We start from the raw sequence: 26,332 nt of genomic DNA, 5'->3' as shown, positions 1-26,332 counted from the left end.
TATCACCCTCACCTCCTTCCACCTATCGTACACCCAGCGCCTCTCCCACAAATTCCCTCCCCTCTACCTTTCATCTCAGCCCGCTTGGCACACCAGCCTCATTCCTGAAGAAGGGCTTATGCCCAAAATGTCGATTCTCCTGCTCCTCGGATGCTGCCTGGCCTGCTGTGTTTTTCCAGCACCACATTTTTCAACTCTGGAATCCAAAGTCACCAGTCAATGCAGTCAAGGGTCACTGGACCGGAAACATTAACTCTGATTTCACGCACAGATGCTGCCAGCCCTCCTGAGCTTTTCTAGCAATTTCTGTTTTTGTTTTTTCACCAGAAAATATAAACTGCTTCAGCAGACTTCCAGAATTATTCGCCCACTTTTTACAAACTGGGACTTTCTTCTCAGAACATTCAACAAATTGATAAAAGGATCATAGAATCATACAATCCCTGCAGGAGGTGGAGACAGGTCATATAGCCCAACAAGTCCACACCAACCCTCTGAAGATTAACCCATTCCCTTATCCTATTACTTTACATTTGCACTGACTAACACACATAATCTAAACATCCCTGAACACTATGGGCAATTTAGCATGGCCAATTCATCTAACTGACACATCTTTGGACTGTGGAAGGAAACCAGAGCACCCAGAGCAACTGGAGTGAAACCAGGACGAGAGCTAAATAAAAGCAGCACCATCTGAAAGCTTTCAAAAACAAACCTGCCTGTTCCTCAAAACCCAGTCAGCATGAGTTAAATAAAAAGCACCCGTTCATGCTTTATTGTCTTTTCTTTCAACACTCTTTGTGGTTGGTTAGCCAGAACCAATTCTTCCTTCATTGACCAAGTCAACATCCAACCAGTTACCAGTGCTGAGCACAGAAATATCTCAGTGCCAAAATGTCTGCAGTGTCCTGAGAGCAATAATTAACCTACAGTGTTACTTTTTAATGTAAACTGCAGTTCAAAATTCAACATTGAATTCTCAGCTGCAACTCACAGTTCCAAATTAAAAATGGGAAAAATAAAAACAAAATAGTGATGGTCTCAACACTTACTGTCACCCATTCCAACCCAGCTAACCCTGCAGCCCTCTGTTCTGGCTAATCACTCACTCACTCAGGATGTTCCTGCAAATGCACAAAAAAAGGTTGCCATCAATCTTGCCTCCCTTAATAGCTGCCACTCTGCCATTTTAGGAGAAAAACACCCCCCAATAGGGCAGGAAGAGTAAAGATGAGTGGTGGGCTGCCTGACATTTGGCTCCCCACTCCTTATGTGGATTGGCTACACCCCAGAGTTCTGAAGGGGATAGCTGAGGAGATTATGGAGACATTGGTGGTTATCTTTCAGAGTCAGGGCAGGTAACACTCCTGTTTAAGAAGGCAGTGAGACGGAAGATAGGAAACTATAGGCCAGTTAGCCTATAGTTGGTAAGATTTTAGTGTCCATTCTTAAGGATGAGACTGCAGAGTATTTGGAAGTGCATGGAAAATAAGGATGAGTCAGCATGGCTTTGTCATACCCAACAAACCTGTTAGAATTCTTTGGGGAGGTTACGAGCAAGTTAGACAAAAGCGAGCTAGTAGATGTGATCTATTTAGATTTTCAGAAGGCCTTTGACAAGATACTGCACAGGAAGCGGCTAAGTAAGGTAAGAGACCACAAAGTAAGGGGCAAGGTACTAGCATGCATAGGCTGACTGGCAAGAGGCAGAGAGTAGGAAGAAAAGGCTCTTTTTCAGGAAAGCAGCTGGTGATGAGTGGAGTTCTGCAAGGGTCCATGTTGAGACCACAACTATTTACATGATATTGTTCTACATTAACAATATGGACAAATGAATTGAGGGCATTGTTGTTAAGCTTAACAACAGTGATACTTGATGATATAAAGTTAGGTGGAGGGGCAAGTAGTGCTAAGGAAGTGGGGAGGCTGCAAAAGATTTGGACAGACTAGGAGAGTGGGCAGAGAAGTCAAATATGGGATATAATGTGGGAAAGTGTGGGATTATGAACTTTGGAGGAAGAATAAAGGCATAGACTTTTTTCTCATTGGGTGTCGAGAGTGTGGTGCTGGAAAAGCATAGCAGGTCAGGCAGCATCCAGATACTGCCTGACCTGCTGTGCTTTTCCAGCACCACACTCTCGACTCTGATGTCCAGCATCTGAGGTCCTCAATTTCTCTTTTTTTAAAAATGGGGATAGGCTTCAGAAATCTAGAGTACAAAGGGACGAAGGAGTCTGGTTCAGGACTTTTAAGCTTAACCTGCAGTTTCATTTGGCAGCTAGGAAGGCAATTTTGTTTTATTTCAAAAATATACTTTATTCATAAAATAATTTTTTGGTCTGTACAGTTGGTCATGCCTTACATACGTAAACATTTGCATACAGAGATCAGAATTTATCACTTGTATATACAGGTCTGTACGTTTATCAATCATATGTCCATATATTTAGCTGAGGTGTCAGCAGAGCCCAAAAGACTGCGTGGGCCCCCGTTCTTCTTAGGCAGGCAGATGTTACGCGGTGGTCTTTACCCACCATGCCTTGGCGGCAGCTGCCCGAAGCTTCAGTGCGTTCCTCAACACATAGTCCTGGACCTTGGAATGTGCCAGTCTGCAGCACTCAGTCAGGGTCAGCTCCTTCAGCTCGAAGATCAACAGGTTTCGGACTCCCAGAGAGTGTCGTTCACTGAGTTGATGATCCTCGCGGCACAGTTGATGTTTGTCTCGGTGTGCGTCCCGGGGAACAGACTGTAGAGCACGGAGTCCCGCATCACGGCACTGCCCAGGATGAACCTCAACAAACACCATTGCATTCCTCTCCAGACTTCTTCTGTGTAGGCACATTCCAGAAGGAGGTGTGTATCAGTCTCGTCCCCCCCGCAGCCACTTTGAGGGCAGCGTGCGCTGCGGCTGAGAGTCCGGGCGTGCATAAAGGATCTCACAGGCAGAGCCCTTCTCACCACCAGCCAAGCCATGTCTTGGTGCTTGTTGGAAAGTTCTGGCGATGAGGCATTCTGCCAAATTACTTTGACAGTCTGCTCAGGGAACCGCTCGATAGGATCCGCCCTCTCCTTTTCCCGAAGGGTCTCAAGGACACTATGTGCTGACACTTCTTGATGGACCTGTGGTCAAAGGTGTTTTTCTTCATAAACTTCTTCACGAAGGACAGGTGATACGGAATGGTCCAACTACTCGGAGTGTTCCACAGCAGTGAGGCCAGGCCCATCCTTCGCAACACCGGGGACAGGTAGAACCTCAGTACGTAGTGACACTTGGTGTTTGCGTACCGGGGATCCACGCACAGCTTGATGCAGCCACACACAAAGGTGGCCATCAGGGTGAGAGTGGCATTGGGTGTATTTTTTCCCCTGTTGCCCAGATCTTTATACATCGAGTCCCTTCGGACCCGATCCATCTTTGATCTCCATATAAATTGGAAAATGGCCCAGGTGACTGCAGCGGCACAGGTTCTGGGAATAGGCCAGACCTGTGCCACATATAACAGCAATGACAGTGCCTCATACCTGATGACCAGGTTTTTTCCCACGATGGAGAGCTTCCTGAAGAAGGGCTCGTGCCCGAATCGTCGATTCTTCTGCTCCTTGGATGCTGCCTAATCTGCTGTGCATTTCCAATAACACATGTTCAGCTCTGATCTCCAGCATCTGCAGTCCTCACTTTCTCCTAGTAGCTTCCATCTGCCCAGTTTCTGCCTCACTTTGCTGATACGCTCCTCCCGAGACTTGGCGCACGCCCCAGCCCCCCCTGAACCAAATACCCAGCACCTTCAGGTGGTTGGTCCTGATGATGAAGGGGATCGAGGATTGGTCAGCCCAGTTTCCGAAGAGCATGGCCTCACTCTTGCCTCAGTTTACCTTGGCCCCCGAGGCCCGTTCGAACTGGTCACATATGCACATGAGTCTGTGCATGGACAGTGGATCCGAGCAGAAAACGGCGACGTCATCCATGTACAGGGCGGTCTTAACCTGCAGGCCCCCGCTGCCAGGAATAGTCACCCCTCTCAGGCTCACATCCTTCCTGATGGACTCGACAAATGGCTCTATGCAGCACAAAAACAAGGCAGGAGAGAGAGGGCAGCCCTGCCTGACTCCAGATCTGACTGGGAAGCTATCTGATTCCCACCCATTGATTGAGACTGCACTGACAATGTTGGTGTAGAGCAGTCTGATCCAGTTGCAGATTCCCTCCCTAAAGCCCATTTTGGAGAGAACATTCTCATATATATGTGTGATATCCTGTCAAAGGCTTTCTCCTGGTCCAGGCTGATCAGGCAGGTGTCCAACCCTCTGTCCTGCACGTAGGCGATCGTATCCCTGAGGAGTGCGAGACTCTCAGCGATCTTCCTGCCCGATACAGCATAGTTTTGGTCAGGGTGAATCACCGATCCCAGAGCAGACCTGACCCGGTTGGCGATTACCTTTGACAGAATTTTGTAATCTGCATTCAATAGTGAGATTGGTCTCCAATTTTTGAGTTCCTCCCTCTCCCCCTTCCGCTTGTAGATGAGGGTGATGATGCCTTTCCTGATAGATTCAATCATGGTACCTGCCAAAAACATACTGACATACACCTCCAGCAGGTCCTGGCCAATCAAGTCCCACAGAGCAGAATAGAGCTTGACCGGTAAGCCGTCGCTTGTGGGAGTTTTATTCTTTTCAAAGGACTTGAGGGCCTTAGTCAGCTCGTCCAGAGATAGCGGCTGGTCCAGCCTCTCCCGTGTTCTGTTGTCTAAGACCTTCGTGATAGAGGACAGGAATGACTGAGAGGCCGCGCTGTCGGTTGGCTTCGCGTCATACAGACTGGCATAGAAGGATTTGCTGATCCTCATGACGTCAGCCTGAGATGACATTATCGAGCCATCTTCTTCCTTCAGGCTGCTGAGCACGGAGCTCTCTTTGTGCATCTTCTGGAAGAAGAAACGTGAGCACGTCTCATCCTGCTCCACCGAGTGGACCCTGGATCGAAAGATTACCTTGGAGGCCTCCGAGGCAAAGAGTGAGGCTTGCTGGCCCTTCACCTCCTTGAGGTCCTCCGTGACATCGACCCCCATCATCTGCAGCAGGAGCAGGTTCTGCATACTTTCCTGGAGTTGGGACAGTTATCCTCGCCTCTCTCTCACCTCCTGAACACCTTTGAAGATGAAGAACCTCTTGATGTTCCCTTTTACTGTTTCCCACCAGTCCGCTGGAGACTCAAAGAGGGGCTTCACGGTTCTCCAACCTGTGTAGTCCCTCTTGAGCTCCTCAATGTTTCCCGGGGTCAACAGCTTTGTGTTCAGCTTCCACGTTCCCTTACCAGCCCGCTGCTCGTCCTGTAGGTGACAGTCAGCCAGCAGGAGGCAGTGGTCAGGGAAGAACACCGGCTTGACGTCGGTGGATCTGACCAAGAGCGTTCGGGACACAAACAGGTAATCTATCCTTGAGCGGATAGACCCGTCTGCCCATTACCAGGTGTATCTACGCTGCGGTCTGTCTGCAGGGGTGCTGAAGATGTCGCGCAGCTTGGCATCTTTACTGTTTCCATCAGGGCTCTGGACGTAGCGTCCAATTTACTGTCCCGCCCGCCGGATCGTCCATCTGCATCAATGATACAGTCGAAGTCTCCGGCCAAAATGACCGGCCTGGACATAGCCAGCAACAGTGGAAGCTGCTGCAGGACAGCCAACCATTCACTCTTACCCACTGGGGCGTACACATTAATCAGTCTCAGGGGAGCATTCCTGTACATGACGTCGGTGACAAGGTGGTGCCCGCCCACCACCTCCTTAACCTCGGAGATGGTGAAGTTGCCTCCTCGCAACAGGATACCCAGGCCGAAGGCGCGGCTATCGTTGTCCCCCGACCAAACTGACGGCCCCTGGGCTGACAAGCTCGACCATCTCCTGTAGCTTCTGAGGTGCGGTATCCCACACTCCTGCAAAAACAAGACGTCAGCTTTAATGTTGGCCAGGAAGGCCATCGTAGAGACACATTGTGTAGCCGATTTGATGCCACGCACATTGATGTTGGCAACTCTTATCCCCATTTTAACAGTTTACTAGGTTATCAGTGTCCATTTGCTGCTGGTCTTGCCTCTCGGGGGTAGCTGTGTGCATTCCCGTGGTGACGGCAAACTGCTGGACCATTTGTCTTAAGAGGGCTGGCATACAAGAGCAGGCATGTACTGCTCAGGCTGTAGAAAGTTCTGGTCAGATCACATTTGGGATATTGCGAACAGTTAAGGAAGGGTGTACTGGGATTGTATGGAGTTCAGAACAGGTCTACAAGAATGATCCCAGGGAAGAAAAGCTTGTCATATAAAACATGGTTGTGGGCTCTGAGTCTGTACTTGATGAAGTTCAGAGAAGGATGAGGGGGTATCTCATTATAAATTTCTGAATACTGAGAGTCCTGGATTGAGTGGATGTGGAGAAGATGTTTGAATTAAGTTGAATTGAATTGAATTTATTGTCACATGTTCTGAGCCACAGTGAAAAGTTTTGTCTTGTGAGAAATACAGGCAGATCACAAAGCTGAGTAGCATAGATAGTAAATAAAGGTAAACAGCGGCAAAAACAAAAACACAGGTCCAGGTGAATGTTAAGAGTTTGTGAGTCCATTCAGTATTCTAACAACAGTAGGATAGAAACTGTTTCTCAACCAGCTGGTGCATGTGTTCAGGCTTCTGTACCTCCTCCCCAATGGTAGAGATTGTAGAAAAACATTGCCCGGGGTGGGACGGAACTTTCAGAATGCTGGCGGCCTTTCCTTGACAGTGGGCCTGGTAGATGGATTCTATAGATGGGAGATTGGCCTTTGTGATTGTCCGGGCTGAGTTCACCACTCTCTGTAACCATCTCTGATTTTGAATGGTACAGTCACCATATCAGGTAGTGATACATCCAGATAGGAGGCTCTCGATGATGCACCTATAAAAGTTGGCAAGGGAATTCGCCATTATGCCAAATTTCCTCAGCTGCCTGAGGAAAAAGAGACATTGTTGAGCCTTTGTAACCAAAGCATCCAAAGAAAAGTCCAAGAAAACTTGTTGTGAATGACCACGTCCAGGAGCTTGACACTCAACTAGGAGGAGAGACCAGGACCTGAGGGCATAGCCTCAGAGTGAAGGGACTTTAGAGACAGAGAGATGTACATCACGAAAATAGACCCTTCGGTCCAACCCGTCCATGCCGACCAGATATCCCAACCCAATCTAGTCCCACCTGCCAACACCTAGCGCATATCCCTCCAAACCCTTCCCAATCATATACACATCCAAATGCCTTTTAAATTTGCAATTGTACCAGCCTTCACCACTTCTTCTGGCAGCTAATTCCATCCACGTATCACCCTCAGCGTGAAAACGTTGCTCCTTAGGTGTCTTTTATATCTTTCCCCTCTCACCATAAAGCTATGCCCTCTAGTTCTGGACTCCCTGACCCCAGGGAAAAGACTTTGTCTATTTATTGTATCCATGCTCCTCATGATTTTATAAACCTCTATAATAAGGTCACCGCTCAGCCTCCAACACTCCGGGGAAAACAGCCCCAGCCTATTTAGCCTCTCCCGATAGCTCAAATCCTCCAACCCTGGCAACATCCTTGTAAATCTTTTCTGAACTCTTTCAGGTTTCACATCTTTCTGATAAGAAGGAGACCAGAATTGCATGCAATATTCCAACAGTGGCCTAACCAATGTCCCGTACAGCCGCAACATGACCTCTCACCTCCTGTGCTCAATTGTCTGACCGATAAAGAAAAGCACACCAAACGCCTTCTTCACTATCCTATCTACTTGCGACTCCACTTTCAAGGAGTTATGAACCTGCACTCCAAGGTCTCTTTGTTTTTAGATTACATTACAGTGTGGAAACAGGCCCTTCGGCCCAACAAGTCCACACCAACCCGCCGAAGCGCAACCCATCCATACCCCTACATTTACCCCTTACCTAACACTACGGGCAATTTAGCATGGCCAATTCACCTAACCTGCACATCTTTGGACTGTGGGAGGAAACCGGAGCACCCGAAGGAAACCCACGCAGACATGGGGAGAACATGCAAACTCAACACAGTCAGTTGCTTGAGATATAGGGAGAGGCTGAACAGGCTGGGAATGTTTTCACTGGAGCGTTGGAGGCTGAGGAGTGACCTTATAGTGGTTTACAAAATTATGAGGAGCATGGATAGGGTAAATAGGCAAAATCTTTTCCCTGGGGTTGGGGAGTCCAGAACTAGAAGGCATAGGTTTATGGTGAGAAGGGAAAGATATAAAAGAGATCTACAGGGCAACTTTTTCACACAGAGGGTGGTGCATGTTTGGAATGAGCTGCCAGAGGAAGTGGTGGAGGCTGGTACAATTACAGCATTTAAGAGACATTTGGATGTGTATACGAATAGGAAAGGTTTGGATTGATATTGGCCGGATGCTGGCAGGTGGGACTAGATTGGGTTGGGATATCTGGTTGGCATGGATGGGTTGGACCGAAGGGTCTGTTTCCATGCTGTACATCTCTATGGCTCTATGGCTCTCGGATGATGACATCAGCTTGTATGGGAGGGCATAACTACAAATTGAGGGGGATAGATTTAAGACAGATGTCAGAGACAGGTTCTTTACGCAGAGAGTGGTAAGGGCGTGGAATGCCCTACCTGCTAATGTAGTCAACTCAGCCACATTAGGGAGATTTAAACAATCCTTAGATAAGCACATGGATGATTTTGGGATAGTGTAGGGGTGAGAATAGAGCTGAGAATAGTTCACAGGTTGGTGCAACATCGAGGGCCGAAGGGCCTGTTCTGTGCTATATTGTTCTATGTTCTATGTTCTATCCTGATGCTGATTGCATTGAACATTGGATCAACTGTGTCCAAGCCTCTGGCCTTGTATCAAAGTTACCCTTGACTTAATGTTCTGAAGCAGCTGACTAAAGGCTATATCATTTGACTTGACTGAGGAATGCTGACAGCTACGCCAAGCTTCCTGTGTTTGTCTCTATATTGAACAGTGAGGTAATCAGCAGTACTGTAAGGCTGGTTAAAGAGCAAGGCAAGGATGGTGTGAGCATCAAGGCAACCCAAAGTAAGTTCTAATCCAGCAATGCGGCCCTGTCCAGTCCATTAGCTTGGTGCATGGTTCTGAGTGAAGCGTCCTTGCTGCAGCATTATAATGATAGTTACCATTGAATGATTGAATGATATTTATTGTCACGTGCATTTTGCAATGAGAGAAAAGTAAAATACAGCAAAAAGGTTTTTCCACTGTCAGCATGATCTGGCACCATTTTGAATGGTTTAAGAATAAGAAAACATTTAGATAAGTATAGCTTAAACAGAATCTATCAGTCTTGGCCCAGCTCCTCTTCACCAAGACCTGCGCTGCCATAGCCCCTTCACTGCCTCGTCGCTGTCTACACCGGATCCAACCAACATTAAAGTTGCCACTCTTCAGGTGCCATCCTTTGCTGCTAGCCCAACTCTCCTTTGCCATTGCTTTGCCATCACTGCCTGCACTGAACCTACCAACATCAGAGCCACCATTGGGTGTCCATGCCTCCATGATACCCTTCTGCCACCACCTTCATCGCCACATCAAATGGCGAAGTAACCAATCTTCAGGCATCAACTTTCGCCTCTGGGCCTACCTTGCCAATGTTCCCTCCACCAACATAGCAGCTGTCAATTCCAATACCAAGTCCCGTTCTTGCCCCAGAAAAGTAAGTAAGGGCTCACTCTGGGCTCACTTGCCATCGCCTAAGCTGCAGCATTGAAATACAGTTGCATACTAGAAGAGGATTGGAGATGTATCATCAGGATTCTGTTAGTGGTCATGCGGTGTATGTGGTTGGTACTCATGGATATTCGTGCCTGATTAAGTTTTTTCAAACATTGCTGTGGGTCTGGAATCACACGTAAATCAAATTAGGTAATGATAGTAAATTTCTTTCCCCAAAGATGACTGCAAAAATCAACAATGGTTAGATGCTTAATAATTAGGCCAGCTCCTTATTCCAATTTTTAAAAATTAATTCAAATTTCAGCATCCATCATGGTGGAATTCAAGCATATAGCCTGAGAAAATTGGCCTGGGATTATTAGTTCAGTGATAATACCACTCAGTCACTGTGTGACCAGGTCCATGCCAAGATGCTTGCTTGTTCAAGTAGTAAGATAGAATATTACACACTAATGAGGGGAGATATGCAGTTATTAAGTTCATTAATATGTAACAGTGCACCTTAATGGACTCACCTCAACATCTGGATCTCAGTTAAAAGTTGCAGCACTCAGAGAGAAAACAAATTTTTATTTCTGTCTGAAAATCTTACTCTGAGATTGTGCCATCTGGTGCTAGAGTGGCCCACAAGGGAAGCAAATTTGCTACATCTATTCTGTAACCAACCCCCCATCCCTTAAAAATGTTATTGTTTCAGTGCAATCTCCTCTCATTCTTCTAAACGCCAAAAAGTACAAGTCCAAACTACTCAATCTCTCCTCAGAAGAATATCCCTCTAGACCCAGAATCAATTGAGTGAAGCTTCTCTGGACTACCTCCAATGCCAGTATGTCTTTGCTAAGATAAGAGGATCAAAATTGTTCACTGTAATTCAAGAGTGAACTGATGAGTGTGTTGCACAGTTTTCACATGACTTCCCTATAGTTATGCTCCATTACCTTTGAAATAAAGTCCAACAGTACATTTGGCTTTCTTAATGCCTGCTGAATTTGGATGTTAGCATTTTGTGATTCATGCACAAGGACCCCTAAGTACTTTCATGCTGTAGCTTTCTTCAGTCTTTGCACAGTTAAGTAATATGAAGCTCTTATATTTTTTCTATGTAACCTCACATTTAACCATGTTATAGTCCTGATTCTCTTTGAGTATTTTTGTCAAAATAATTGCCCCACAATGCTGTGACATTCTCTTGCTGCATGAGCCTGCATAACTTCCCTCCAGAACAATCACCCCTTCTAATTAATTTAAACCTAATTAACGTAATTAGTATAATTAGTTTAAAATATCATAACTTTTCATGACTGAGAGATCAAAAGATGCTACTGATTTCACAGATTTGGAGGAATTATTAAATTGTCTTCCAACAACAGAAGAATCTGCTAAATCTGACCATTAGATGTGTTTGACACCACAATCATCATGAGTTAGTGGTGTACTGTTGACGTCGACAATTTAGCTGTTTAATAGAAATAGTGTGAAGACAGCTCGGTCAGCTTTACTATCCATGACTAAACATTAAAATTTATGATATCCTGCAGGGATGGAAGGATCACATGAGAGTTTACCATAATACAGTATAAAATTCTTCAAAATTCTTCATTCTTTCAAAAATACAACTATCGTTTCTGGCATGATTTGATGAAATGAAAGATCTTTGAAGGGAAACAACTCTTCTGCAGTGACATAATTGATAGAGGACCTTATCCGCAAAGAGCATCTGTGAAATCAAAGATCCACCAGGATTCCAAAGTGGCACCAAACTGTGCCTGAAAATATATCCTCAAATCACAGGCTTTCAAACCAAATAAGTCAGACGCTCGAGGATAAATTGGGCATTGATAAACACACTTCAATTATTCAAAACAGTTGTATAAAAAAGATAATGACCAAAAGAACAGTTTGTGCGTTCATGTTGTATAGGACAATATCAGAAAGGGTAACTGACATCACCAATGAGATGTAAACATCTGTTTCAGGGAGGCACATCTGGTTTTCCAGTGCTCATCAGAGTTGTCTGGCATGTCTTACATGTAAATAGGGCTTCAATGGTTATTAATAACATGTAGCTAAAGTAGCAATGTGAATTTAGACTTAATTCGAGTTTGATGTCTCACAAGAGGTCATCATATATCTCAGTCATGATGTAAATAGCGATTGAATAAAATGTGATAAAATTGTTCTATTTAATCAAGGTTTGGCATATATTCTACCAAAGTCATCATGTAGATATTCTTCCTCACTCCTATCAGTTGTTTAACTAATACCAATATGAGGGATTGGTGGGAATGAATCTATCAAAATTATGTTGGGAGCCACATTATAAGAGATATGATGATATTGGACTTAAGAGAAGTTATGTCAAATTAACAAAAATGTCTCTATCTTGCATTAAAGCCTGTTTGGATCTTGGTTTACATGGCCTGGACTGGTATTGACAGTGGATGTTTCCTTTTCACTTCCACTGACTTTATCTGTATGCTGCCCTCAGTGACAGTAGGATGAACAAATGGAATTCCCCTATCTAAACATAATGCTGCCTTTGTATTACACCTTCTTATAAAATGTGATCACTTGTATTCACTTTAGAATGCTAAAATGCACACAAATATGTAAACATCACACACATTATTGAAACCTTAGCTGCACCTGACATGAAAAGGAACTGAATGTGTCCAGTTTTAAATTGGCCTGCTTGATAGAATGGTATGTGATATGATTTCCCAAAAATGGCATTGAAATGCTTTTCACCCCTTTGATGCTGGCATTACAGCTGTAAAATCTCAGAAGGGACATTCTTATGATGTGTTTTGAGAGTTTGACTTCTGTCTGCATTGTAAATCAGAACCCTATGATTTGCATTGGATATCCATCTTGCCAAGGCTTTATTAATGATGCTCCAATTCCAAAATAGCTCAGGCATATCTCTGGACCAATGGGCAGATCGCAGTAACTTTCTTTAGTCAGTCATCAAATATATATCTTGATCACAAAGCAGAACAAAAATCTTATCATGTTAGAAACTGTTGAAAGTTGGTTTATCAAGCAAGACAATTAATGAACCAGATTATCGAATAGTTTCAAATTATATGCCTTCACTTAAACTAGTATGGCAAGGGGGTGGGAACCTGAGCTGTATACCGGAGGTGAGAGTTGATGCAGATGAGGCAATAGCAAGAGGTAGACCAGCTAGTGGGAAGGATTTTCCTAGGAAGGAACCAAGGGATCAGTGAAAGTGTGTTTGCTTTAATGCAAGGAGTATCAGGAATAAAAGTGATGAACTTAGATCATGGATCGGTACCTGGTGCTATGATGTTGTGGCCATAACAGAGACATGGGTTTCTCAGGGGCAGGAATGGTTGCTGGATGTTCCAGGGTTTAGAGCATTTAAAAAGAATAGGGAGGGGGAAAAAAGGGGAGGGGGTGTAGCACTACTAATCAGAGAGGGTATCACAGCTACAGAAGCTTCCATTGTCGAGGAAGAGCTGCCTACCGAGTCAGTATGGGTGGAAATTAGGAACAGCAAGGGAGCAGTCACCTCATTAGGGGTTTACTACAGGCCCCCCAATATCAGCAGGGAGATTGAAGACAGCATAGGTCGGCAGATTTTGGAAAAGTGTGGACGGAGTAGGGTTGTTGTAATGGGTGACTTTAACTTTCCCAATATTGATTGGAACCTCCTTCGAGCAGAAGATTTGAATGGAGCTGTTTTTGTAAGGTGTGTTTCCTAACTCAGTACGTTGACAGGCCGACGAGGGGAGAGGCCATTCTAGACTTGGTGCTCGGAAACGAGCTAGGGCAGGTATCAGATCTTGTGGTGGGAGAGCATTTTGATAATAGTGACCACAACTGCCTCACATTCTACATAGCTATGGAGAAGGAGAGGATTCGGCAAAATGGGACGGTGGAGCTTCTCGTCAAAAGGAAAAAGGTAGCTTACATAAGGTAGAGGAAGCTAGGGTCAAGGTCAGCTCTAGAGGATTACAGGCAGGTGAGGAAGGAGCTCAAAAATGGTCTGAGGAGAGCCAGGCGGGGTCACGAGAAAGGCTTGGCAGAATGGATTAGAGAGAACACAAAGGCATTTTACACTTATGTGAGGAATAAGAGAATGGTCAAAGAAAGAGTAGGGCCAATCAGGGATAGCATAGGGAACTTGTGTGTGGAGTCTGCGGAGATAGGGGAAGCCCTAAATGAGTTTTTTGCTTCTGTCTTTACGAAAGAAACGAACTTTGTAGTGAATGAAACCTTTGAAGAGCAGGTGTGCATGCTGGAATGGATAAAGATAGAGGAAGTTGATATGCTGAAAATTTTGTCAAACATTAAGATTGACAAGGTGCCAGGCCCGGACCAGATTTGTCCTCGGCTGCTTTGGGAAATGAGAAAAGCAATTGCTTCGCCACTTGTGAAGATCTTTGCATCCTCGCTCTCCACTGGAGTCGTACCTGAGGACTGGAGAGAGGCAAATGTAATTCCTCTCTTCAAGAAAGGAAATAGAGAAATCCCCGGCAATTACAGACCAGTAAGTCTCAGATCTGTCGTCTGCAAGGTGTTAGAAAGGATTCTGAGGGATACGATTTATGACCATCTGGAAGAGCATGGCTTGATCCAATGCAGTCAACACGGCTTTGTGAGGGGCAGGTCATGTCTCACAAACCTTATTGAGTTCTTTGAGGTTGTGACTAGAAAAGTTGATGAGGGTCGAGCTGTGGATGTGGTGTATATGGACTTCAGCAAGGCATTTGATAAGGTTCCCCATGGTAGGCTCATTCAGAAGGTCAGGAGGAATGGGATACAGGGGAACTTAGCTGTCTGGATACAGAATTGGCTGGCCAACAGGAGACAGCGAGTGGTAGTAGAAGGAAAATATTCTGCCTGGTAGTCTGTGGCGAGTGGTGTTCCACAGGGCTCTGTCCTTGGGCCTCTATTGTTTGTAATTCTTATTAATGACTTGGATGAGTGGATTGAAGGATGGGTCAGCAAGTTTGCAGAAGACACAAAAGTTGGAGGTGTCATTGACAGTGTAGAGGGCTGTTGTATGCTGCATTGGGACATTGACAGGATGCAGAGATGGGCTGAGAGGTGTTAGATGGAGTTCAACCTGGACAAATGCGAGGTGATGCACTTTGGAAGGTCGAATTTGAAAGCTGAGTACAGGATTAAGGATAGGATTCTTGGCAGTGTGGAGGAACAGAGGGATCTTGGTGTGCAGGTACATAGATCCCTTAAAATGGCCACCCATGTGAACAGGGTTGTTAAGAAAGCATTTGGTGTTTTGATTTCATTAACAGGGGGATTGAGTTTAAGAGTCGTGAGATCTTGTTGCAGCTCTATAAAATTTTGGTTAAGCCGCACTTGGAATACTGCACCCAGTTCTGATTGCCCTATTATAGGAAAGATGTGGATGCTTTGGAGAGGGTTCAGAGGAGGTTTATCAGGATGCTGCCTGGACTGGAGGGCTTATCTTATGAAGAGAGGTTGACTGAGCTCAGACTTTTTTCATTGGAGAAAAGGAGGAGGAGAGGGGACTTAATTGAGGTATACAAGATAATGAGAGGCATAGATAGAGTCGATAGCCAGAGACTATTTCCATGGGCAGAAATGGCTAACACGAGGGGTCATAGTTTTAAGCTGGTTGGAGGAAAGTATAGAGGGGATATCAGAGGCGGGTTCTTTACACAGAGAGTTGTGACAGCATGGAATGCATTGCCAGCAGCAGTTGTGGAAGCAAGCTCTTGGGGACATTTAAGAGACTGCTGGACATGCATATGGTCACAGAGATTTGAGGGTGCATACATGAGGATCAATGGTCGGCACAACATCGTGGGCTGAAGGGCCTGTTCTGTGCTGTAATATTCTATGTTCTATGTTCTATGTTCATTTAATTAAACAAATTTCACAATTTAAGAAGATAATTGGGCCACTTTCACTTTTGGTGTATTGGGCAAACTGACACTGAAAATGACCCACCTATTTTATACCCTGACTGATTTTCATTACAAAAGACTTACATTGAAATGAAAATTGATTAGGGTGTGTAACTGACAGTTCATCTGCAACATCTAGTTCAATGTCTGTGTTCTGAAAGCCAGAATTACCCTGCTGTGATTTAATGCATTTTTATGTTAGTTATTTTACTTCAATTTTATGTGTCAAATTTTGTAAGTCTGGTCTAATTTCTTTATTTCATGTCTGAACCTTTTCAAAGGAAATTGTATGTTCACCTGAGTTCAATTTAACCAGAGCTTTATTGTCTAAAATTTGAATCAATAAGTCAATGTTTTACTTTAAAATTTTCACAGCTGCAAAAGAGGATGGCTACAAGATCTGAAACCTTAGCACCTATTTCTCAGCGCCATCAGTGCTGTCTTGGAAAATGCAAGATGCATTTTGGTGAGAAAGTTAGTGCACGTGCAGAGAACATTCTCCAGCAATGTGCAGATTGTGACATTATCAGCATGTAATGCTGATTTGATGGCATTGCTCCTGTTTTGGAAGTCAGTTCTCCAGCTGATGCCCCCTGGTGACCTTGTACATGTGTTCAGCAGCAGGATGGATGTCCCACCAGTGTTACTAAAAAGGAATCATCAAGTACTTACAGGTTTGATGCTAGTGTTCTAGTTCATAAAACCCACAAGAAACAGGGCGACATGTGCTGAAAGACTTGTGGCCGATTTCAAGGATTCTCCTCAAACCAATTGCTTCCAGACATGGTACTGTAGTTTGCAACCTTCTTGAATAACATTGTGACAGATAAAATTAGGAAAGGTATCAAAACAGATTAAACTGCTGGAGTGGCAGGGCTGAGAGGAATACTCCGAAATTGGAGGCTTTATCTTCCCAGAAAATTCATGAAGTAATTCTCCTCCTTCAACATCAGCAAGAGATAGTGACAGGATTTTAGAGGGGCATAGGATGTCTGCTGGGAGGAAGAGACAGCCTACATAATGACTCCAGAGAGCTTCACCAACTCTGATGTATTCCTGAAATTAGCCACAGTTCCCAGTAGCATGGCTGGGAGAGAAGAGTTGTTTTATTTATTCATGGTATATGCATATTGCTGGTTGCACCAGTTTTTATTGCCCATCATTAATTACCCTGGAATATGTGTCAAGGAGCTGTGTTCTTGAACCACTGCAGTCCTTGGGATATAGGGAAACCACCATGCCATTTAAAAGGGATGTCCAGGATCTTGACCAGCGATTGTAAAAGGATGGTGATATAGTTCCAAGTCAGGAAGTGTGTGGCTAGGATAACAGCTTGCTTGTGATGGTTCTCCCATGCATCTGCTAGTCTTGAATAATAAACACATAATCTGAGTTTTGTGCTTACTGATGATACTGTGCATTACATAAACATAGTTATCATAAATCTAAAATATGCAGGTGAAAATCTGAAACAAAGTGTTCTGAAGAAGGGTCATTGTACTCAAAATGTTAACTCTGCTTTCTCTCTACAGATGTTACCAGTCCTGCTGAGTGTCTCCAGAAATTCCTGTTTTTGTTACAGAAACATAGCTGCCTGATTGAAGACATAACAGAGAGTGACTGAAGGCATAGCATCTGCCTTCATACGAAAATGTTATATATCCTAATGTTATGTAACTGTCTGATATTGGAAACAATGCTAGAATACAATGCCTTCCAGTCTGAAATAAGTGATACTTGCAACTTTCAGTATCGGAAAGGTCAGTGAGATAAAATGCATTTTATTCTCTACTGGGATGCACAATTCTCTGCATATGCTTTTCCAAAATTCCTTATATATTTTAAAATGGCCCCAGTGGTTTGAAAAATATCAGAAACAATGCTGCTATACAAGAAAGAAGCAAAAGAGAAAACACAAATATGGAGGTCATTTAACTTGACGCCAGTCTTGGGTTACTGCTCCCACAGGAGGGTGGGCAAGGACATGAATGAGAAGGTTGAGATTTAAGATAATTGGCAAACGAAACAATGCAGACATCTGGAGAAATTTTTTCATGCAGCAAGTTATTAAGATCTGGAAATGTTCTATCCAATAGCATGATGGATGCAGAGTCAATCATAGAATTCAAAAGACAATTAGTTTATTATCTGTAAGGGAAGATTGTGCAGGAAGAAGGCAGGGGAGTGATATTATTTGTTTATTCAAAGGTCTGTGTAGACCCGTTGGGCTAAATAACTTTCTTAAATTTCTGTACCAATTCTATAATTTTACATTTTGGAGAAAATGCTGCAATGTATTATTCAGAAAATGTAAACATATTTAGAAATTCATAGTATGATCAGAGTAAATATATTTTAATACATTTGCGTTTGGCAAATTTATTGGGCTGAATTTTACCAGAAATTGGCTGAGATTCAATTTTGGCGAGTTTTATGGAGGGTTTCAACTCTAAAGTCTCTACCATGATTTCTCACTCTATTGTCCAAAGGTCACATCATCAGCTATGCCCTGCAGCTTTTTGCCGATCAGCTCATCCTATCTTCCCTCTCTCCAGAGTTGGAACCACTCATCCCTCACCAACACTCCCAGATTGCTGTGCATCTTTTTAATGTCCAGCCATGCACTAGGTCAAGTGCTGCCAACCAGGAGCTTCCCTTCACCACGTACATGGTAGGGGATCCAAACAAAGTGCTTCTCAGGGTACATAGGTGACATGGCTGACACTTATTGAAAATACAAGAACACATTCAGAAATATATTGCAAGTTAAGAACTTAGCTATATATATCTGTAACATTATTCACCTTAGAACCTTGTTATGTAACAAGGGGCCGATGGATATAGTAGGTCTTTAAGGTGGAAATCTGGTGTTAAGGTTTCTGTCCTCCCTGAAAGTGCCTACTTATGCAGATTCCATCTGGCAGAAATGACATGACCTGTCACCTCCTCTGTCACTGAGACATTGACCCACATCGAAAAGAAAGTTTGAGGCCACCCCCTACCATAATTCCACTTTCCCAAGTCTCCCCTTCAAGTTCTACTCCCTCAACTTCTTAAATCCCTCCAGCCACATCCCCCACTGTAAACAAAATTCTATAATACCTTCTGGAAGTTTTTGGAACTCTCATAAATATACAAAAAGACATTACTTGGTTACCATTTTAAAAAAAATTCTTAAAAGCTCAAAAATATCTGATAATGTACTGTTGCAATTCTGTATTATACTACTGTAGACTTAGAGTTTATTTAATACACACATTCCCCGATGGAAAAATTATAAACTGTTTGTGGGGCTAACCTGTCATGCTGTGCCTGAGTAAAGACAAAATACTTCAAGATGCTGGAAATCTGAAACAAACGCAGGGAATGTTGAAGAAACTCAGCAGTTCTGGCAGCATTGTAGAGAGAGAAATAGAATTAATTTTTTGAGTGCAGTATGATGCTTCATCGGAACTGAACTTTTGGAAAATCTGAAACAAAAACAGAAATTGCTGGTGAAACTCAATGGGTCTGCCAGCATCTATGGGGAGAAAGTAGAGTTAATATTTTTAGTCTGGCATCTGTTCATCAGAATTGGATTGCTGTAGGAAACTGTTATTTTAATATGCTTATGACAGAGGCAGAAGAAAAAGGGGTTGTTAATGGTGAGAAAAAAGAGAGATGCAATCAGAGCATAAATTAAGATATGGAAGAGAATTATTCCCCTCTTCTAAGTACAAAGTAAACAAGACACAAATAAGGCAAGGCTTTGTAGTAGTGTGGAAGGAGAATGTATGAAAGATGGACACACAGTCATATTGCAGTTTCTGATGTTGTTATATTCAATATTGATACCTCAAGGCTGTAAAGTGCCTAATTGGAAAATGAGGCGTTCTTCCTTGGAAAATCACAGCAGACTCAGGACAGAAATGTTAGCATGACAGCAAGATATTTTATTGAAATGGCAAGCAACTGGACATGGCAGAAGTGAGGGGGGATAATCCTTTGAATCAGAGACTAGTAGGGTGGAAAGTGAGGACAATGGGAATGCAATCATTGTTCTGGGAACTAAGGGAAAGGAGTAAGGCCAGAAGTACATGATGTGTGTCAGACATAACTGAAGGTCCTCTGAACCACAATGGAGGGGATTTCTTCATTGAGGAAAAAGGAGATCATGTTAGAGACAACCCAGTGGGAGGTGGCATCAACAGAACAGATGCAATGGAGTCAGAGAAACAAGAAGAATGGAACAGACGTCTTGCAGGAAGCAGTGTGTGAAGATGTGTAGCCAAGGTAATTGAGAATTAGTGGGTTTGCATTAGATATCAGCGGATAACTTATTCTCATTAATAGAAACAGTGAAGTCAAGGAGGGGAAGGGAATAATCAGAGACAGACAAGATTGACTGCAGCAGCTCACCAGAGATCTTTTGAGAACATTTGTCAAACCAGTGACCTTTACCACCAAAAAATACAAGGGCACCAGATGAATAGGAATAGCCCAGCTGCAAGGTTCCTTCAATATCATACACCATCTTAATCTGGAACTATATTACAATTCCTTCATGTTGTTAGATCATAACTCTAACCATTTTAACACAGCTGTCTGTATATTACAGGACCATAAGACCATAAGACTTAGGTGCAGAAATTATGCCATTCAGCCCATCGAGTCTGCACTGCCATTCGATCATGACTGATAGGGTTTTCAACCCAATTTTCCTGCTTTCTCCCTATAACCTTTGCTTCTCTTGGCACTCAAAAACATATCCATCTCTGTTTTAAATATTCTCAATGACCTGGCCTCTACAGTCTTCTGTGGCAATGCATTTAATAGATTCACTGCTTTCTGGCGAAAGAAGTTTATCCTTATCTCCACTCTAAAGTGAGTTTGTTTTACTCAAAGGCTGTGCTCTCAGGTCCTAGTCTCTCCTACCAATGGAAATATCTTCCCAACATCCACTCTGTCTAAGCCATTCAGTATTCTGTAAGTTTAAATCAGATCTCCCTCATCTTTCTAAACTCCATTGTGTACAGTCCCAGAGCCCTCAAACACTCCTCCTATGTTAAGCCTTTGATTCCTGGGATCATTCTCATGAATCTCCTCTGATACTGCTGTAGGGCACAGGTACCTACACCACATCGTCTGTAGCAGCTCAAGAAGGCAACTCACCACCATCTTCTCAAAGGCAGTTAGGGTAATATAAGCTTGTTTCATCTGTATTGTTCTCATCTCATGAAAACATTTTTAAAAAGCCCTGAAAGAAGCATTCAATAGTCATTGGCTAAAACCTCACACTTTTCTTTTAAAAATTGTTTTGAAAGCAAATTATCCTTTAGTTTCAATTATAAACAATTTGCAAACCAATGTACATTGTAATGACTGCAATCTGGGATTTCAAAGAAAATAAAAGGAATATATAAATAGCTTTTTATGTCCTGTAGTTAAAATGCAAAGTGTATCGTCATCCATGCTTTCCCTCAATGTACAACAAAACCTACTGAAAAGAATCATAAAATCATTCTGTGTATTAAGTAGCTCACAGAAAACAATTTATCAAATACTGTATCATCGGTCATTTGCATGTTATGTATTTGCACATTAAACCTATTAGAGTAAAGCAATTTTGCAGTACTTTAATGGATTTGTGCACTGTTACAGAAAATGACTTTCAGATGCATCTAAATTTATGAAAGTATCTTTAATAAATACACCACAATCCAATTTTAATAACCATTGTTTTAATATTGTTGGTTTCAAATTAATTTTTCTCATTACAAATGAAACCTATCATTACGGTTCTTATATCCTTGTCAATGGGTGTATTAGATTCCTTTTGTTGCTACATGAAACAAAATTCTTCCCTGAGCAGGGATGGTAAGATGTTTGGACAGTAATTATTTGCATGATTTTTGAATTTTTCATATATAATGTGAAATCGTTGGAGAAATTGTGTTTTTGAAAGGAATAGCTTTAAGAGAAGTGCACTGTATCTATAGCAACAGGACCACATTTGGAATGCTTGGCAAAAGCCTCACTCCTTTTAACTTAAGGAAAATCAAACTATTGGTACTTTAGAAGACAATGAAAATTTTACATATTAAGGTAAGCTTATTTGAATTTGCCAAACCCACAGTTGCAGATTTTCAACTTGCTCCCAAGAGTCAAACTGATATTGTGAATCTCCAACCATTATAGAAATGGCCTGATTTTTATTGTCTTGATTTCAGTGGCAGCTTTCTACCTAGACATTGTTAAAACATTCTCCCCATTGTTACTTTTTTTGTCAGAGGAAAAACCACAATCAAAAGGCAAAGGAGGACTGCTGTCTCATGGTTTCTAGTTCTTGGTGTGCCTGAGCTTAAAAGTTTTCTGTGTGAGGTAGCCCAAAATTAATATCTAGAGTTTTAGTTGATGAATACAGTTACAAAGATTATGGACCATCCCTTCCTTAATTTGAAACAGTTGATATATTATGAAGGCTTTATTCCTCCTTACCTCTGCAATATCTTCCATTCTTATATCCCGGTGGACACCCACTACTCTTTTTGAAACCAATCTACTTATCACTTCTCGTTCCCTTGGGAGGATGATCAACTGACAAAAATTCAACCACTGTGCCAGAATCTTTGCAGTTCCCTCATCGTTTCCAATTTATCATACATTTCTCAGACATTTAATATGCTTTCCTATCCTACCCCACTCCTCTTATGTAAATGTATTATTATCCTCTGGTATTAGATTTTTTTTATTTTTCTGTAACTTTGTCCTTCATTATGATGTCTTGCTCTTAAACAGGGTGCTTAATTTTATTTCCATTTTAAAAACTGGGGAATATGCTATTTCCTGCACTTTTGAGTAGAGTGAAGAACATTTGCTCAGTAACGATATACTCCAGCAAAGAAGGAGGATTATAAGAAGGGGATAAGCCAACCACGGTTTAAAAAAGAATTTAATAACAGCATGAGATTGAAAGAAAAATGAATAATGTGACTTAGAGTAGCTGTAAGCTGGAGGTTTGGGAAAAGTTTTCAGACCCTACAAAAGACAGTCAAAAGAAAGGGAGAAGATAAAATTTGAGGCTAAAGTTGAAAGCAGTTTTAAGATGATCATATAATAATTTTTAATATATATAAAAGGAAGACAGGCCAGTGTGAGCATAGGCCCCAAAGAGAATGAGAATGTGGAAATAATAATGGGGATCTAGGAAATGGCAGAGGAATTGAACAGATATTTTGCTTCAATCTTCATGGTAAAAGACATTAATACCATTCTAAAAGCAGTAAATTATTAAGGGACAAAAAGGAAAGACGAAATAAATACAAAAAATAACACTAGAGATGAAGTGCCTGGGAAAGTAATGGGGTTAACAGAAGAACATAAGAACTAGGAGCAGGAGTAGGCCGTCTGGCCCCCTCAAGCCTGCTCCGCCATTCAATAACATCATGGCTGATCTTTTCATAGAAGAAGCTCCATTTACCCGTGCTTTTACCGTATCTCATAATTATTTTATCATTCAAAAAATATCTACCTTAGCTTTAAAAACGTTTACTGAAGTAGCATCCACTATGTCATTAGGCAAGGAATTCTATAGATTTATAAACCTCTGGGTGAAGAAGTTGAATTGAATTGAATTTATTGTCATGTGTACTGAAGCACAGTGAAAAGCTTTGTCTTGTGAGCAATACAGGCAGGTCACATAGTTAAATAGCGTAGCTGAGTAAATACTAGGTAAACAGCGGCAAAAACCGAAACACAGGCATTGGCAAATGCTTAGAGCTTGTGAATCCATTCAATATTCTAACAACAGTAGGATAGAAATCGTTTCAAAACCGGCTGGTGCATGTGTCCAGGCTTCTGTACCTTCTCCCCGATGGTAGAGGTTGTAGAAAAGCATTGCTAGGGTGGGATGGATCTTTGAGAATGCTGGCAGCCTTTCCTTGACAGCGGGCCTGGTAGATGGATTCTACAGAAGGGAGTTTGGCCTTTGTGATTGTCTGGGCCGAGTTCACCACTCTCTGATCTTGAATGGTATAGTTACCATACCAAGTAGTGATACATCCAGACAGAATGCAAGGGTAGGCAAGGGTATTTGCTGTCATGCCAAATTTCCTCAGCTGCCTGAGGAAGAAGATTTCCTCAGCTGCCTGTCAGCTGGTGCGTCCATATGAAGAGTCCAAGAAAGTTTGTTGTGGATGACCACTTCCAGGAGCTTGACACTCTCCACTCATTCCACCTCTGTGCTGTTAATATGTAGGGGGCCATGTGTAACATCCTGCCAAAAGTCAATAATGAGTTCCTTGGTTTTGCCGGCATTGAGAGCTAGGTTGTTCTCAGTACATCATTTTCCCCAGTCTTCCATCTCCCATCTGTAGTCTGTTTCGTCGCCATCTGAGATTTGACCAACTATGGTGGTGTCATCCGCGAACTTATAAATGGCATTAGTCTTATATTTGATGACACAGTCATGGTATACAGTGAGTACAGTAGCGTGCTGAGTACACACCCTTGGGAGGCTCCAGTGTTGAGTGTTAGTGAGGATGAAATATTGTCCCCAATCTTCACTGATTGTGACCTGTGGGTCAGGAAACTGAGAATTCAATTGCAGAGAGTGGGGCTTAGTCTGAGATCACTAAGTTTAGTAATCAGTGTTGAAGGCTGAACTGTGGTCAATGAGTAGGATTCTTACGTAGTTGTTCTTGGTGTCAAGATGTTCTGGGAACGAGTGAAGGGCAAGTGATATGGTATCTGACATGGACCTATTGGTCCGATAGGCAAATTGGAGTGGGTCAGGAGTAGTGGGGAGCCTGGAGTTGATTAATGCCATGACCAGCCTTTCACAGCACTTCATGACCACCAAAGTTAGGGCCACTGGGAGTAGTCATTGAGACATGCTGCATGAGCCTTCTTAGGCACTGGGATGATGTTGGGCCTTTTGAAACAGGCAGAGACAGTGGCCTGCTGCAGGGAGAGGTTGAAGATGTCTGAGAAGACCTCTGCCAGTTGATCTGCGCATGCTCTGAGTGCACGGCCTGGAACTCTGTGTGGTTCCATCACTTTCCTTGGATTCACACAAAGGAAAACTGATCTGACCTCTGATGCAGCGACTGTTGGTATAGGTTCGTCAGGACTTGTCTGAATAGGTGTTACCTCTCTGCCGGAATTCTGCTCAAATTGAGCATAGAAGGTGTTGAGATGATCTGGGAGGGATGTGTCATTGTCTGCTATCTTGCACTGTCTCTTTCTAAAACCTGTGATGTCATTCAGTCCTTGCCATTGTTGCCAGGTGTCTGTCTGGGTCTCTGGTTTAGATCGGTATTGATCCTTGGCTGTCTTAATGCCTTTGTGAAGGCCATACTTGGATTCCTTATATTTGAGTGAGTCTCCTAATCTCAAAGTTCCACGCCTGGTTTTTAACAGGTTGTGTATGTACTGATTCATCCAGGGTTTCCTGTGGGGGAACGCCCGGATTAACATCCTCGGTATGCAGTCCTCCACACACTTGCTGATAAAGTCTGTGACGATGTGGTGCACTCGTCCAACATACCTGCAGACTGTTTGAACAATGCCCAATTAGCTGATTCCAGACAGCACCAGAGTTGATCCACTGCCTCCTCCGACCAGCACTGGACCTGTATCCATGAAGGGGTCTACTGCTTGAGCTTTTGCCTGTCAGCTGGGAGAAGAAACATGGCATTGTGGTCAGAATTCCCGAAATAAGGGTGGGGAATGGAGCGGTAGGCATCCTTCACCGTGGTGTAGCAATGGTCTAAAATGTTCAGGGCCCTAGTAAGGCAGGTAATGTTCTGGTGGTACTTGGGCAGCTCCTTCCTTAGATTGGTTTGATTGAAGTCACCCAGTTACAATAAACAGGGCCTCAAGGTCTTCTGTCTCCAGGGTGTTAATGGTGGAGTACAGCACATCCAGAGCTTCCTCAACCTTTGCTTGTGACGGTATGTACACAGCAGTTAGTATAACAGTGGTAAATTCCCATGGTAGATAGAAGGGATGGCATTTGATGGTGAGGAATTCAATGTTTGGGGAGCAATGGCTGACCAGGGTTGCAATTCCTGAAGAAGGGCCTATGCCCGAAACGTCGATTCTCCTGCTCCTTGGTTGCTGCCTGATCTGCTGCGCTTTTTCAGCAAAACATTTTTCAGCTCAGGGTTGTAATGTCCATGCACCACAAGTTGTTGATGAAAAGGCAAACCCCTCCACTCTATGTCTTCCCCGAGGATGCTGTAAGGTCCATATGATAGATTGAAAAACCATCAGCCTGAAGTGCACAGTTGGGAATGTATAGATTAAGCCAGGTTTCTGTGAAGCAGAGTGTGCAGCGGTCCCGCAGTTCACGCTGGAAATTGAGCTGTGATCTGAGTTCGTCCATCTTGTTCTCCAGAGATTGTACATTTGCTAGGAGTAAGCTAGGAAGGGGGGGGGAACGGTCTTGAAATCTTGTAGTCTCAGTCTTACTAGCAGGCCAACATGCTTACCCCGCTTCCTTGAAGGTTTCTTACATTTGAGTGGTCCGATGGTCTGGTGGAGTAGATTATGACTGCTTCCAGTTAAGTGATCCTTCCTAGGACCCTGTGAAGCAGGTAGGTTGCAGTTTAATGTAGGAGGAGAAAGTGAGGTCTGCAGATGCTGGAGATCAGAGATGGAAATGTGTTGCTGGAAAAGCGCAGCAGGTCAGGCAG

Source organism: Chiloscyllium plagiosum, chromosome 7 (genome assembly GCF_004010195.1).
Source record: "Chiloscyllium plagiosum isolate BGI_BamShark_2017 chromosome 7, ASM401019v2, whole genome shotgun sequence".
Lineage (NCBI taxonomy): Eukaryota > Metazoa > Chordata > Chondrichthyes > Orectolobiformes > Hemiscylliidae > Chiloscyllium > Chiloscyllium plagiosum.
This window is presented reverse-complemented; position numbering follows the sequence as displayed.